The 14,230-nt window shown below is 36.1% G+C and overlaps 1 pseudogene; it reads right to left on the bottom strand.

The window, feature by feature from the left end:
* Positions 1-12,244: 12,244 nt before the first annotated feature.
* On the bottom strand, positions 12,245-13,180 carry LOC131279408 (GTP:AMP phosphotransferase AK3, mitochondrial pseudogene; annotated as a pseudogene).
* Positions 13,181-14,230: the final 1,050 nt, after the last annotated feature.

Below are 14,230 nucleotides of genomic sequence, written 5' to 3'. Positions count from 1 at the left end.
TTGTCACAGTGGGTGAAAATCAAATTCCCATTTGGAGAGCTCTGTACATTCTCTAATGGAACAGGAAGAATCCTCCAAGTAATGGGACAATGATCAGTGAAGGAGGATAGCCCATTGATGGGCCTTTGATATTGATAACTATGCTTATGAGCCTTTGCTCTTGAAATTGAAACTTAGCCTAGAGTTGTAGGGTGCCTAAGAGTTACCTACTGGGAACTTCCCTGCTGCTCAAATGTGGCCTCTTTCTAAGCCAAACTCAGCATATAAATGTCCCCAAGTGTGGGACATGACTCCCAGGGATAAGCCTTCCTGGCACTGAGGGATTACTACCAAGTACCAACAAGTGATGTAACTAAGGAAAAAAAAAAGACCTTGACCAAAAGGGGGAAAAGGTAAAGACAAATGAGTTTATATGGCCAAGAGACTTCAACATGAGTCAGGGGGTCATTCCAGAGGTAATGCTTATGCACTTTTCATCAGGATCTCATTGACAGACAAAGTAGATACTACCAAAAATAGAAGGGCTCCCAAAGGCTATGGAGACATCCAGACTTTATAGTCAAGGCAGATAGTTCAGGAGTTTGGTCCCTTGCCAATAGGCCCAACTTTGGAATTTATGATCCCCAGTGTGACAGAGTTGAACTCAGATGTGGTTTCCCTACACATGGCTCTTTTGTCCTTCTATTTGAACCTATAAGTAGTACTAGAGTTGGTAGGTGTACATCCAAGAGACTTAAGTCTTGGGGCTGTCCATGTGCCAGCTGAGCCCTGAATGTCAACGGAGTTGCAACACCTACTCTCCAGTTCATTGGACTCACTCAGGACACTAACAAGGAGGAGACAATGGACAAACAATATGCCAAGGAACAAAGAGTGTCTACAACTGCAAGCAAGAGAGTCCCATCCATTTGCCATTTGGGTTCGAAGTTCCCCCTCAATTAAAGATGGAGTGGGTATCACTATCACAGAGTCCTCAGGATTGGGAGGGAACTATGGACTAAAGTAGACTTACTAGTATTCTACTGTAGACTTATTGTGATTCTAGAAATGGAAGAACTTATAAAATTGATATGGAGGCAGTGCTCCTGGAGATTCTGGGGGTAGGGAGAGGGAAAAACAGGTGTAATAAGGAGGCATTTTGGGAACTTGGGAACCATCCTGAATGACATTACAATGACAGATACAGGTCATTATATATCCTGCCATAACCTACAGAGTTGAGTGGGAGGGAGTGTAAATTGCAATGTAAACTATAATCCATGCTCAGTGGCAATGCTCCAAAATGTGTTTATCAATTGCAATGAATGTACCACACTAGTGAAAGATGTTGCCAAAGTGGGAAAATATGGAAGTGTGGGGAGAGGGGCATATGGAATCCCCTATATTTTCTATGTAATATTTATGTAATCTAATTATCTTAAAAAAATAAAAAATATGAAGACTTAAATAGACATTTTTCCAAAGAGGAAATTCAAATGCCAATAAAGCACTTAAAAAATGTTCAATATCATTAGCTAATAGGAAAATACAAATCAAAACTACAATGAGATATCATCTAACACCTCATAGAACAGCCATAATTAAAAAAACAGAAAACAAGTGCTGGACAGGATGTGGAGAAATAGGAACACTCCTTCACTATTGGTGAGGATATAGGATGGAGCAGCTTTGTGGAAGACAGTTTTGTGGTTCCTCAGGAAACTAAATATAGAACTGCCATATGATCCAGCAATTCCTCTACTAGGAATATATCCAGAAGAAATAAAACAGTGATGTGAACAGACATTTGCACACCAATGTTCATAGTGGCATTATTCACAATTGTCAAAAGATGAAATCAACCCAAGCCTCAATCAACTAATGAATGGATAAGGAAAATGTGATATATTCATACAATTAAATACTGTGCTACAGTAAGAAGGAATGAAATTGGGAAGCATATGACAACAATGATGACCTTTGAGAACATAATGCTGAAATAGGTCAGCATAAATTTGCAGAATAAACACATGGAATTAAAATCTAGAATATAAGTTACTAGGAGGTAGGATGAGGGCTGGGATGGGGTACTGATGCTTAATGTATATAGAATTTTTAATTAGCTTGACTATAAACATGTGGAAATGGATAGAGTTGATGGTACCACATTAAAGTGAGTAAAACTAACACAATTGATTGATAAATGTAATTGTGGCTGAAAGGGGTAGTCTAGGTATGTAAATGTCAACTGAAAGAAAGCTAGAGAATAACCTAGGGACTGAATAATATAGTGAACCAGGTGATGAGTGAAGAGTGTGATTAACAGTACGAATACAAGAATGTTCTATAAACGAGAATAAATTATCACTATTACAAGGTGGTAAGAATATGGTAAGGCAAGGGAAAAATACAAGTAATGTAACTTATAACTATAGTTAACAGAAATATTGTAATATTCTTGCATCCATGTCAAAGAAGCTACTATATTTACGCAAATGATTAGTAATAGGGAGGTATGAGTTGTTTTTTTTTTGAAATAAGGAAAACATTCAGAAATTTACTGAGGCAATGACTGTACAACTTTGTCATAAAAATGAGTCACTGAGTATATAGTTTGGATGGATGGAACAATGCAGGGAACTATATAACAGTGGACCATGTGGTAGATGGTGGACTGTAATTAACATACAAAGATAAAAGCATTCTCTCATGAAATATAAGAAATGTACAATATTGATACATGGCGTTAATAATAGGGTATGTATGGAAAATATATACCACATGTAAGCTAATCACAATAGTTATTATATTTTGATGTTCTTTCATAATCTGTAACAAATGTCCTGCAACAAAGCAAAGTGTTGGTGGAGGAGTGATGTATAGGAATTCTGCACATTATGAATTAATGTTGTGTATGTTTAACACTTCAGGTAATAAAAAAATTAAATCTAAAGAGGATGCAGGGCCAAATCACAAAAAATGGGTTAAGGGAAAATAGTTCAAGAACAAAAGAAAAACATAAAAAGATGGTCTATTGTTTTTATGATAAGAGGAAAGTTCAGAAAACAAAAATGAGGTTTTTAAAATCATTTTGGCAAAAAAATATTAACAGCAAACAATATTTATGAACTGTGGGACACAATCACTTTCATAATGAAAGTTCTACCTTCAAAATAAACCTAGAACCTGACCTCACCAAGGTACCACCACTTAATATCAGGATACTGCTAACAACCTTAATATCAGAACATTTTAATAGGATTGTTGAAATTGTTTCTAAATTGTCACTTTCTATATTGTCCCACCAGAGGCTATCCTTAAACAGGAGACAGTATTCTCTTAAAATGTAAGTGAGAGATGTTCTTTCCCAACTATAAAACCACAATATTACCTAAAGGAAGGGAGAGATTTTGGATCACAAATTGCAAGCTTCAACATGGTCTGTACATCAGTTCTTTCAAATTGTTCTATAGATGCACTGCATTCATAATCAAAATCCAAGAAATCTTTACTGAGATAGATTCTAAAATGTATATAGAGGAGAAAGGACTCAAATATCCAAAAGACTTTTGAAGAGAAGAACAAGTTGAAAGAACAGTATTACCTGATTTCAGAACAACCTATGAAGCAACAGTAATCAAGAACATGTGGTATTAGCAAAAGAAAATAGACTCAGATTAAAGGAAGAAAATAGAGAATCCAGAAATAAATACACATACATGGAATCAATTCATTTCCAAAAGAGGTGCCAATCCAGTTCAATGGAGAAAATTAATCTCTTTACAAATCAACTATAACTTTCAAATATAAATAAGGAAAAAAGATGCAAATGCTAGTGACTAGATTAGGCAGTGATTTCTTTGACAGGCAAGAAAAAAAAACGAGCAAAATTCAAAAAGGAAAATTTGTAAAATCATTAAAAAATGCTAATTTAAAATAGGTTTTTGAAAGACATTGTTTAAAATATGAAAAAAAAACAGACATCAGCTGAGAGGAAATATCTGCAAATCAGTTATCTGAAGAAAAAATTGTACCCATAATATATATAACTTTCTAACTCAGTGTTAAGAAAAGAAACAATTTTCTTTCAAGTGGGGAATAGAAGAGCAGTTCACAAAAGAAGAGGAATAGATGTCAAAAAGCAACATAAATATGTTCATAATTAGAAATTAAGGAGATATAAATCAAAACCAAAAAGAAATACCAAATGCATGTCTAAGATAATGAGTCAAATAAATGGAACCCTGACTGACATTATTACATGCTGGCAAAAAGACTGAGAGACTAGAACTTTCACACATTGGTGGGAGGAATGCAAAATGGTATAGCCACCATGAAAAACAGTTTGGTAGGCAAAAATACATTATCACAAGACCCTTTAATCCCACTGACTCCTTGGTATTAACCCAATAGAAAAGAAGAAATATATCCACATAAAGAAACCTTTATATGAACAGAGAAACAGACTGTGGCATATCCACACAATGGAATACCACTCAGTAGAAAGGAATGACCTACTGAAATATGTGGTAACATGGATGAATGTTTATGAAATAAGCCATAATAAAAATGCTATATCCTGAAGAAAAATTGCCAGAATGGCAAAGACTTCTGAAATCTGTTTGTTCAGAAAAGAAAAAACAAAACAAAACAAAACACCAAACCAGTGGCAAATGAACTTTTACACAATGAACTAAAGAGCATTTATTCAACAAAAAAGACTGAATCTCACTAAGAATGGCAAGCTCTGTGGCATTGGAACTTGCCCTAATCTCACAGGTCAGCTCTGCAGTTGCAGCGGAAAACAGCAGCCTTACAACTACAGTAGCTCTAAATGCAGCGGTCTACAGTCACTGGAAGGGATGGATTGTGTTTGCTAAATAGCTTCATCTCCAAAGAACTGTCATTATTTGACCTGTCTGGCAGCTTGCTGAAGACTTCATTTTTCAGGTTTTGATTGTATTTTTCCTGAAGAGTTTACTTTTTAAGAACAGCCCTATCCTCTGGGAATTTGCCTAAAATAATCAGTTGCAATTGTTTAATATTGCTAGTGCCTGAGGAACTGCTACCAGGTTGGGCAAACAAGGGGCTTAATTAGAAAACCTTGGGAATAAGATTTCCAGACAGGGATTTATAAAGTTCTAACATATTTCTGAAAGCCTAGATGGATAATCTCTCACCTCTAACTGACCATAAGGCTCTGTAACAAGTGAAGACTACCGCAGAATTGTAAATTTCTTATTGTTGAAAGCATGACCCAATAATGGCTCTGGGTATTAAAGGAAACCTTTGCCAACCATTATCTGACCCCTAAGCAAATAAACCAGGCATTTCAGTGGCAGCACACAGAAATGAATACAGGCTTTACAGAAATAGTCTGCAAATGACACTAAACAAATATCAACAAAACCAGCCATGACACGAAACCCTGAGGAGGGGAGGAATCTAATGTCAAGAATTGCCACGTTTTATTTAAAGTGTACCATTTTCAACTAAAAATTAGGAGATACACAAGGAAAGAGAAAGTATGGCTCACTCAGATGTAAGAAAAGAAACTATGCCTGAGGAAGACCAGGTGTTGGATTTATAGGACAACACTGTGGGGATTAGTTCTACCATCTCAGCAAGGGCATGGTTAAATGATTTGTTAAAGCTCATCTGTTCTTGCTTCAGAGCAAGAACAGCTCTGTCATTTCTTATCTCTGTAAAAGTTATCTCTTTTTGTTGTAGAATTTGAGAGAGGTTTAATTATTTGCGTATAGAGAGGCCAGGACTCAGGAATGATTTTGAGAAGGAAAAATGGTTATTGACGGCCAGCTGGATTCGGGAGCTTTCTGTTTCAATCCCGAGCCCCAAACAAGATTTTTGAGTCCCTTTCATACAGAGAGGAAAGGCCAAATGGTCCTTTTTTTTTTAGTTCTCAATAGGCTTGAATTAGCATATATATCTTCCACATCTTAGGTAAGATTTTAGCATGGACCTCAGGCATTCTAGATAAGCTTTTAGCATATTTGGTTTGCATTTCACCTGAATACTTAAAGTTTATAAACCTTGCATTGTTAAACTGTTTCCTGGGACTGGATTTCTTGCCATGGTCACCAAGGACAGTACTACAGCCTCTTACCGTCTCACACCCATAAGTCAGACAGCTTAGGTTATCTCTGAAGAGACAAAGAGCCTCCCACCCACAACCCACATCATTTTCACTTGAAGTTTGAAAACAGCTTCCTCTTGCTTTCTCTGCTACCAGATAGGATGTGAGTCTAGAGACCAGGTTTCTTGTTTCATGACAAAACATCCTTGAGAAATTTAACTTAAACCACAGCCTTTGGCTGAATCAAAAAATAAATGATATATAAACAAAGAAATAAACCTGATGGAGCCCTCCCTGCATATGAGTTTTGGTGTGTGAATCTTTCCTTCCCATGGAAATTGGTACCCAACATGGGGCAGCTGATCTTCCCCCTAGCTGAGGGGAATTTTTTGGGAGGGCACCTGGGAACAGCCCAGTGTAACTACAGTCCAGATATTCATTGCTGCCAGCAATCACAGCTGCCCTTGAGGTAAGCTGCTCACTGGGTTCAGTCATAAGAATGTGTCTGTGTACTGAGATTGCTCCAGAGTATGCATCCTGCACAGACAGAACATCAGCTGCCCTGAGAGAGATAAACTGACTGCAGACACCAGTATAACATGGGAAATACATTATCCGAGCAACAGGAGATCTATCTCCACACTTTACAGCAACTATTGAAAGCAGCTAATTGTGAAGTGAAAGAAGAACAAATTATTACATTTCTTCAAACAGTACAGACCTTTTGTCTGTACTTCCCCAATGAGGGAACCTTAGATTTTGAATTATGGGAACTCTAGACCTAGAATTATGAGTCAAATGGTAAACTTTGTGCTTCTATTAGTGTGCTATAATTGTTTTTGTGGTTATTCAATGTCAGTGTATATTTTAATAGCTCCAGATGGTATTATGAAATTAATAAATAAAAATTTCTAAAAGAGCACTATTCAAATGGTCAAAAAATAAATAAGTGCTATATTAATACATAAGCATAAATGCTAATAAGATCTCTACAATAATAAAAAATTGTAAGTCTTGATTAATGAAATTACTGCAAGTATCTTTATAAAAAATAGTTCTTGCCTAAATTGAAATGAATAGTTTATTTTTCTTCACAGGATAAAATGAAGGATGTAAAACTTAAATGAATATTTAAAAAGGTAAAAAATTTATGTGAATGCTAACTGAAATTTGATGTTTGTTAAAAAAAACTGTGTTTTGTTCTAAAATAAAATGGCTAGTTTTCATAAAATCAAAATAGAAATATGCAGGACAAAACTTGAATGCATAGGGCAAGTTGAAGAAAGTATTGTCATAGCATTCAGTGAGAAAATGTGTTCTGTGAAGGTGAAATTTGTCTTAAGATAAAATAACTATAGTCTATGTGGTTATAAATAATTATAAAAAGTTTGTGAAAGCATTGTTTGAATTGAAGTGTTTGAATAGCTAATTCCAAGAAGTCATTATTAAGGAGAAACCGAATTGATAATAATAACAAAAAGTAACTTCATAACAAAAAACTTATTAGCAGTCAGCCTCTTCTTGCCAACTTGTTTCTAAAATACTGTTTCTAGTATTGCTTGCTACTAGGTATTTGAAATTTAAGATAAAGTTATATTTTCATATAACCAAATTGAATTATTGTTTTAATGTTTGTTTAGTGTTGAAGGTAAGTGCTTGTTGTAAAAAGTTTGCTTGGAGACAGTTTCCAAAATCATTTTGGTAACTTATGTATGTAGGGTGTATAGAATGTGTTTTTATTATTAAGGAAACTGAGTATAATTTTGTCCTAAGATAAAATGACTAGTTATTTAAAAAGAGTAAAATTTAGGACAAAATCTGAATGAATACAAAAGGTGCAGAAGGTGTGCAGAAAAGTAATTTTTATGGTTAAAGTTAAATGAGATTTCATGAGTCTATCTATTAAGTTTTAAAAGCTTTAGTATCAAATAGTCTACTAATGCAAAGTTAAATTTTGTTCTTTCTCAAAGTTTCTTAAGTCATTAATCTGTTTTAGTATAAGTTTATAAAAGGTTTTTTTCCTCATGAATAATTGGAATATTGAAAAGTCTGTTTTATCAAAATAGCTTCTTGTTCTTTAACCTTATGATTTAATAGAAGCAAGTCTTTTCACTTTAAAGAACATAGTGTTTAAACATGCTTTCCTAAAGTCAAATCCTGAAAAATATCTTTTATTTCAGGCTGTTGCAAAGGATTTGTTCTTTTACTTTGAAAGAAATGAAATAATAAAATAGTTAAGTTCATTTAATATGTTATAAGTTAAATGAACAATATTTAAAAGTGTTATAAAACTAAAAGGGATTCTTTAACCCTCTGTTTAAAGTTGTATGAGTAAAAAGTTCATATGAAAACTTAAAAAGTATGTAACTCCTGAAAATTTAACAATGTTCTGGCCTAACATTATATAAAAATGTAATGTTGTTAATCATAATTTTAATTATTATTAGCAATAATATATATCATAAAAACAACCTCTCTACCTGGAAATCAAAAAGCAAATGCTTTAAATCATACTCATCTGATTTCCACTGAAAGCTGCCGTAAGGCAGATGCTTTAACTCATACTTGTCTGATTCACAATAAAAGCTGCCACAGAATGATATAAAACAGTAAACTATCATAAATTAAAGTAACACCACTGCTGTGTGCAGCAACCCTAAATATTGTTAGTTTATTACAAAAATTAATATTCAATTATGTCACTATCATTTTATTTTAAAACTTGCTAAAGCTTTCTCTAATATCTCCTTAGGCAAGTCAAGCCAGCCTGCATTCATATGTGAACAAACCAAGAGTAAATTTTACAGTGCTTTCCCAAAGCTGTGTGCATAGCCCAATTACCTATCCTAGCCTAATAACAAAAATTTAACTGTATTAAAGACCTGTAGTTTTAACCATATTTCATTATATTAATATTATGTTAACAAATAATTTTTTTTACAGAACAATTTCACTTCACCTTAAAACTATGCTTACAAAACAAAAAAAAGGGGGAATAGGGTGTTAGGTCCAGCCAGTCCAAAGGATGTCATACAAATAGCCTTATGTACTTTAAATTTAAAAAATCACAATGAGAATGGTTATGCAGCAGCAAAATGACATTTTCAAATACCAATTGTAAAAATTTATCCTAAAGTGTTATACAAACCCCTGGATGGACAAAAAGCTAATGGTAATTGACATGGTCTGGTAAATTTACTAACATGGGGAAGAGGGTATGCATGTGTTCTCTCCCCAAGAGGATCTCTTTGGCTTCTAGTAAAGTGTGTAAAACCATACCATGGCCTGGTGGAATCTGCAGCACAACCCAATACTGAGCCTGGAAGCATTCAACCTGCAATTATCAAACATCTCCCAAAGACTATCCAAGGAGCTGAACCAGTTACATGGGGGAGTCTTAAAAAATTGGGCAACCAGGCACAAGCTCCTATGGCATGAGTTGGGTGCCCTAAGATGCCTAAAATAAATTTTTAGCTTATTTGGCAGTAGTCACTATGCTTCTGCTAAAGTGGGAACATGGAAAATGCACATATTGCTCATCTTTATGTCTTTTAACCTCTGTATTGCTCATCACACCTATTGGGCCCATATAATAGATCCACCCCTATTTGTTCTCACCTCCTGGTGGGATCCTGAGCAATCATTATCCTCAAATGATTCAACATGGACAGGCCTCCTGCAGGGCCACTAATAAATGAAATTGACTGGAGGCATTCTAGCATTTGTATCACTCCTTTAAAATGGAATGACATCCAACATAATTGAAACCAAATTAAAAAACACCAATTAGAGTGGCAATTATGGAACTTAAAAAATCAAACTCAACAAACCACACTAAAAATCTTAGCCCAACAGTTACAGTGGCTGAGCCCTTCGACATGGTTTTCCAATCTAAATTTTAAATGGCAGGCAACAATAGGAGGATTAACTTCTCTCTGTCTTATTATATTTATAGGATGTCAATGCTATTTCCAACTACAGCAATGTACCACACAATGCTATGAGTACCTGGCTGCTGTATATACAGCTACTCAAATAAAACCACCTGCTCATAAAATAAAGGGGGGAGATGTGGGGATTAGTTCTACCATCTTGGCAAGGGCATGGTTAAATGATCTATTGAAGCTCTTCTGTTCTTGCTTCAGAGCAAAAATAGCTCTTTCCTAGCTTATCTCTGTACAAGCTATCCCTTTTCACTTGAAGTTTGAAAATGGCTTCTTCTAGCCCTTTCTGCCACTAGACAGGATGTGAGTCTAGAGACAAGGTTTCTTGTTCCAAGACAAAAATGTCCTTGAGAAATTTAACTTTAACCACAGCCCTTGGCTGAATCAAAAATACATGCTATATAAGCAAGGGAAATAAACCTGATGGAGCCCTCCCTGCATATGACTTTTGGTGTGTGTCTTTCATTTCCATGGCAAAACACTTAACAATTTTTTTTAAATTTATTATTTTATTTTTAAAGGTTTAGATTACATAAATGTTACATTGAAAATAGAGGGGATTCCCATATACTTCATGTCGTTCTCATCCCACACATAACCCATTAAAAGCATCTTTCCTTAGTGTGGTACATTTCTTACAATTGATGAACACATATTGAAGCATTGCTACTAACAATGGTCTATACTTTACATTATGGTTTACACTTTGCACTGCAAAATTTTATAGATTTTAACAATATATATATAATGGCCTGTATCCATCATTGCAATGTCATGCAGAACAATTCCAATTTCCCAAAAAATGCCCCATTCACACCTATTCTTCCCTCACCCTCCCCTCAGAGCCTTTGGTGACCACTGTCTTTATTTATTTATTTTTCCTAACATTTAATTTTATTATAGTAAAATAATAAAAATGGTGTGCTAGTTCATAAATTGAGTAGTTCACAACATTTTTGGAAAGCAAAGATTAACGAGTCAAGGCATTACAGAAGGTTTTGCAAAGTGAAATATTTACTGCAACCTTTTTAAAAAGGTCCGTTTGGTCCATTTTAAAGATCAACAATGAATGAAAACTAAAATCAGAAAAAAGGACTATAAGTGTTTCCCCCCAAATATGTAAGAACCGCCTCCTGGCATTTCTATTTTAAGTGACTGTAGTAAAATGGGCCAAATCTTCAAAGGCAGTTAACTTGTACAAGAACTTGTTTCATTTGATTTAGCACCAAGTAAAGTGAGGCTAAATATGCCATTTAAGATAGTTGGTTTCTGCTCACCAGTTCTACCCCTCCCAAGCCAAACACATAAGCCTGCATCCTCTTTGCCCCTAAAATAATGATTTAAAAATAATGATTGCTCAGATTACACTCACCAAGCAGTTCTTTCCCCTTAAGATAGATGGCAGTGAACGCCAGCAGGTTTCAACTTCTTTGATGAGGGACAAAGAACTGCTTCAGCATATTAAAATTACTTTCCCGATTAACCTATCACTCCTTTTTATTGCTTCATCTGTTTACTAATTATGACTGGTATGTTAAAGTTATTTTCTCCAGGTATGCCTATTTCTACTTCCTAATGGCAAAGTGTGCTTATTTTAGTTGGACATGAGGTTTTTTTTTTTCTTTCTTGTACTTTAAATTGTTACTCATCAAGGTATGTTGTACATTTGGACCAAAAAGAGAAACTGGCAAGTAGATCCTAAAGCACATGCTTCTTAACCCAAGTAACGTCTAAAAACATAAGACTTTAATTATATTTCCTCATCAAGAAAATTCATTCAACTTTGGTGCTTAGCCAATAACTTAAAAGCCAGTTTCTAACATAAATCATATCTCTCAGTATATATGTATTTTAAAAAGAAAATAAGTCATATAAATTTTCCTAAATGCTATTAGATATATTTTTACAGTAAACTGAAAATTGTCAGTAAACTGAATGTATGTTTAACAACAAAATAAATACAGCATATATGGCCAGCTTGTAAGTTTCTTAGATAAAGGCAGCAGTGAAGTTGCATTCTGCGCAGCTGATCTGTAAATCTAATTGTCTTTTTCTGGAATTTTATAGTGTCAATACCACATCCCACAGAGCCAGAAATGTCTTTTTGGCATCAATCTATGTAAAAGCCTCTAATAATATACTTTCCCTCAACTAGTATAATGTAATTTTTCTTCACATTTCAAGAAAAATATGGGAACCTTACCCATCTTAACTGAACAAATTTGGATTATTACAAATTGCTCTTTTAATTTTGCTCTGCAAGATTTTGAAAAAAATTTAGACATCTCTGATGTTTTTGAATTGCACATCCATAGAAGATAACTGGGTGAAACACACTTGAATATTTCAGAAGATAAATCTTTGTATGTGACTCATTTGGTGCATCCTTAGTATCTACAATAAAATCAGCAGAAGTGAAACTAAGTTTCAAAGAACTCATACATGCCAGAGTCTTAGGACAAGGAGCTTCTAAATGAAAGGAAGAGGATTCTGCTCATCATACTAATTACATGGATTTTTCCTCATGGAGAAACTGTTGCTTTCTGATTTGTTTGTGGAACTTTTGTTTGTAGGAAAGCATATACATAGGGCCAGATCTTGTTAGTTTCTGTTCCGGAGAATGTTTCCAATACCCCTTTTTTTCTGGTAATATTCCAGGACTGGCTCCGTTTGGGCTTCATGAGCCTCCAGTCTCTTGATAACTGTCTCTGATCTGTCATCCTCGCGCTGAACAAGAGGCTCTCCAGTCAGATCATCGCGGCCCACAGTTTTGGGAGGGTTGAATTCAATGTTGTAGACTCGGCCACTGGCTGGATGAATCCAGCGGGCAGTGAGGCGTTGTTTAATGACCTCAAAGGGCACATTCAGGTTAATCACTGTATCTCTCTGATAAGCTCTATCCAGGTCTTCAGCCTGTGGAAGTGTCCTTGGAAAACCATCCAACAGCCAGCTATACTGGGTGAGATTTTTCAGCTCGTGAAGGGCCAGTCGAGTCATGACATCATCGGGGATGAGCTTCCCTTGATCAATAAAAGTCTTGGCTAACACGCCAATTTCGGTGCCCCTCAGCATGTTGTCTCGGAGCAGGTCCCCGCTGGAGAGGTGCTTCAGCTCGAAGTGTGTGATGATGCGGGACGACACGGTGCCCTTGCCCGAGCCCGGGACCCCCAAGATAACCGCGCGCAGTAGTCGCGCGGCCGCCCCGATGGTCGCAGGCAGAGGCCGCGGCTGCGCGGACCCCTGGGCTCTGGGATCGGCGGGCGCCGGCGGGGCAGGCAGAGGCCGCGGCCGCGCCGGTGACCACTGTCTTTATATCAATGTTACAAATTCTTCAATTACTAGAACAATACATCTACTTTCGTCTATAGTTGCATTTCCACTCCCCATGTTTGTTCATTCCTCAATCTTGAGGATTTGGGGATAGTGATGCCCACTCTGCTTCTGATTGAGAGGGGGCTTAGATCCCATGGGATGATGGATGGAACTGTCTTGCTTGCAGGTGTAGATGCTGTTTTTGGGGGATGGGTGTTATCCCTCATCATCCTTTTGTTAGTTGTCCTGGGCAAATCTGATGAACTGGAGAGTAGGTGTTGATTATAACTTGGTTGAGATTCAGAGCTCAACCAGCATATGAACAGCTCAAAGACTTAAATCTCTGGGACATATATTTAATGCATATAGTGCTAATTATAGGTTCAAATAAAAGGGGCATAAGAGCCATGTGTAGGAAAATTATAAATGAATCTGACTCCAATAAATTGGGGAGATAGGTTATCACATATTCCAAGATAAGTCCCACTGACAGGGCGCTGATTTCCTGGGGTTGTCTACCCTGCTTATAGTATCTAGATGTCTCTAGAGCCCTCAGGAGTCTGCCTGCTTGAGGCACTATTTATTGGAGCAGCAGTGAGATTCTCCTAAGACATGGAGAAATGTAACCTCTGGAATGATCTTCCAACTCAGTATGAAACCTCTTAACCATAAAAACTCGTTTGTATTTAATATTTCCCCCTTTTGGTAAAGGTCTTTTTTCAAATGCACCCCTAGTTGGCACTTGGTAGTAATCCTTTGGTGCCAGGGAGGCTCATCCCTGGGAGTCATGACCCATGCCAGGATAAGGTAGTGAGTCTATATGCTGAATTTGACTTAGATAGAGGCCATATCTGAACAACAAGGAGGCTTTCGGGAGATAATTCTTAGGCAATATATAATA

The sequence above is a fragment of the Dasypus novemcinctus genome, chromosome 8, assembly GCF_030445035.2.
Source record: "Dasypus novemcinctus isolate mDasNov1 chromosome 8, mDasNov1.1.hap2, whole genome shotgun sequence".
Lineage (NCBI taxonomy): Eukaryota > Metazoa > Chordata > Mammalia > Cingulata > Dasypodidae > Dasypus > Dasypus novemcinctus.
The sequence above is the reverse complement of the archived record's forward strand: the minus strand, read 5'-3'. Positions and strand labels throughout refer to the sequence as shown.